General features: G+C 30.3%; 1 long non-coding RNA gene across 1 annotated transcript in view; it reads right to left on the bottom strand.

The window, feature by feature from the left end:
• Nucleotides 1-1,812: 1,812 nt before the first annotated feature.
• LOC118767193 overlaps nt 1,813-3,227 on the bottom strand; it is a 24,772-nt gene continuing 23,357 nt past the window's right edge. Inside the window, exon 3 of the long non-coding RNA XR_005003097.1 lies at nt 1,813-1,877. This is a non-coding gene — a long non-coding RNA (uncharacterized LOC118767193). The remainder of the gene's footprint in view (nt 1,878-3,227) is intronic.

The following is a 3,227-nucleotide window of genomic DNA, read 5'->3' as shown; positions in this document are numbered from 1 at the left end:
ATATATATATATATATATATATGTGTGTGTGTGTATGTCATATATATATATATATTATATATATAATATATATATGTATGATGTATATATATATACTTTACTGGATATACAAGTATAGTGTGCATGAGTATCATATCATAAATGTGCTGAGAGAAAGACTGGACATAAGAGGAATCAGGAGTAGGGTGCAAGGAAGAAGACTGTGCTGGTAGAGGCATATGATGCCTACGGACGAGGACAGTTGTATATAGAAGTACCAGTTCCTAAAAGTGGCAAGAGCCAGTTGACTAGGGAAGAACAAAGAAGATATGGGATGAAGTGGTGGAGGCTGACCTTTTGACCCTGAGCTTTACAGAGGAAATGTTAGAGGAACAGGATATCAGGTGATATGAGGTTCTTATAAAAACTTGCCTATCATGATTAAACTGACTTCTGGAAGATCTACATGGGAATATATTGAATATATAAGCATACATATGGAGGAGGTGTGCATATATGTATGTGAGTATGTGTTTGTATTTGTGTGTGTGTGTATGTGGTCTGTGTGTATATATATATATATTATATATATATATATATATATATATATATATACATGCATTAAGGCGGCGAGCTGGCAGAAACGGTAGCACGCCGGGTGAAATGCGTAGCCGTATTTCGTCTGCCGTTACGTTCTGAGTTCAAATTCCGCCGAGGTTGACTTTGCCTTTCATCCTTTCGGGGTCGACAAATTAAGTACCAGTTGCGCACTGGGGTCGATGGAATCGACTTAATCGCTTTGTCTGTCCTTGTTTGTCCCCTCTGTGTTTAGCCCCTTGTGGGTAGTAAAGAAATATATATATATACATGCATACATACACACACACACACACACACACACACACATATATATTCAATTATTTGGGGTTAATCGATATGCGGATAGTCTATTTCAGATAATACAAAAATAACCTAATGTGTATATCTGACAGTAAACTCATGGTATCAGTTTACACATCATGAAATAACACTTAAAGGATATAACCTAACTTATCAGCTATATAATGTACTTCATTAATTATATCATACTTTAGCTAATACTTATATTTATTAAATATGAAGGAACTACATGTGTTTCAGTATTGGATGATTACAATATATATACATATACACAACCGTATACTTATATATATACATATATAAATACATATGTGCAATCATCAGATTTACAATTATTCCAACATCTCTTCAGGTTCTATTTCAAAATATATATCTGATTTTACATCCCTTTAAAAATAAGCAATACAATTAAGCATTAAAGATTAACAATTACGAATTAGAAATTAAGAATAAAAAATTAAGAATAAAAATAAAAATTATACTTTGTAATATTAAGAATTAAAATTTTTTAATTATACATTATAAATACGAATTAGTATATTTATCAATCATGTAAAATCAAGTATATGTCAAATACAGAATGTGAGATATAAGATTAAACATCAGAATAAAAATGACTGTGTTTAAATTTGATATATAACAAGAAAAATTCAAATACATATATTTACTAAATATATATATATTTACTGATTTACGAAAGACACTCTAAGGATTTTGTGATATTGTTAATTTGGATGGCACAGGTTTACATGTACTGACTTACTTGAAGACACTGTTTTACTGCATGGGCTTTAACTACTATGGTCTGTGCTGAGCAGGGTCCCTTGACTTCTTAATGAAGTCCATAGTAGTCATAGTAGTTTAAGCCCTTGCAGTAAACAGTGTCTTCAAGTAAGTCAGTACATGTAAACCTGTGCTATCCAAATTAATAATATTACAAAATCCTTAGAGTGTCTTTAGTAAATTAGAAGAGGTACACCAAGGGAAGATGAAAGAGGCTAAATCAGCTTATATGTATGTGTGTCATTGTTCAGTTTTATTTCAAGATTTCTTGCCAATAGAGAAAGAGCCAGTTTCTAACCTAGATTCAAGGCTCCTTCATTGGAACTTCAACATGAACAACAGGGTATTTTTGTTTGTATGTATCAATGTATATGTGCAAATTTGTATGTTTTGCTTTATGTGTGTATTTTCATGCATATAGTTGCATATCTAGACATGCTATATATATATATATATATATATATATATATATATGCAAATTGAGATAGGGGTTGTAAATGGAACCTTCCATGGGATAACATATATCCAATATACTGCCAGTGAAGTACCCAACAAAGTTAATACATAAATGTTAAAAATTGCGATGCAATTAATTCATTTACTGTATTATATGGGCAAAGGTAAAGTGTTTTACCACAAATTCATAATACAAAATAAGAAAATGGAGAAATACATCCAAATCAAATATCAACTACCAGATAATACTCAATCACATACTTTATTAAACCACCACATAAGAAACTTTAAGGTCAAACATAATAATATATGACAAAACAGTGTACATAAAGGAATGTACATAAAGGAATAATATGATACAATAAGTACAATATGTATAAGAGAATATATAATATAAATAAATATAAATATAAATATAAACTACATCTTACAGCTTGTACTTATTGTATCATATTATTCCTTATGTACATTCCTTTATGTACATGTTTGTCATATATTATTATGTTTGACCTTAAAGTTTCTTATGTGGTGGTTTAATAAAGTATGTGATTGAGTATTATCTGGTAGTTGATATTTGATTTGGATGTATTTCTCCATTTTCTTATTTTGTGATATATATATATATATATATATATATTATATATATATATATATATATATATATATATGTATATATATATTTAAATGATAAACTTCTGGTAAGTTTTACAGATTTTTACATTTCCAGTAATGGATTGGATCTGTAGTCTTCAAATTAGCTTCCTCCTTTCTAGTTTTAAGAAGATTGGTATTTAGGCAGTGTGTTACATATCCCAGGGCTCCAGTTATAAAAGGTATAAACCTAAGTTTGTAATCTGGACAGAGTAACTGCAGATTTCTCAATTGTCAGTGTAGGTGTTCTCTTTTTCATTGATCTTCAGCTTTATCTTAACATCCACTGGGCGGCTAATTTCCACAACTGTGCACAGTTTCTCCTCTCTATCCCAAATCCTTACATCAGATCTGTTGTGCTTACATTTTATTGAGGTCTTCACTGGGACATTCCACCAGTACTCCTTTTTATTATGAGTGGCTATGTCTTCTACCATATTGCAGGTACTTATTCCTTT

The sequence above is a fragment of the Octopus sinensis genome, linkage group LG19 (genome assembly GCF_006345805.1).
Source record: "Octopus sinensis linkage group LG19, ASM634580v1, whole genome shotgun sequence".
Classification (NCBI taxonomy): Eukaryota; Metazoa; Mollusca; class Cephalopoda; order Octopoda; family Octopodidae; genus Octopus; species Octopus sinensis.
This window is presented reverse-complemented; position numbering and strand designations above follow the sequence as displayed.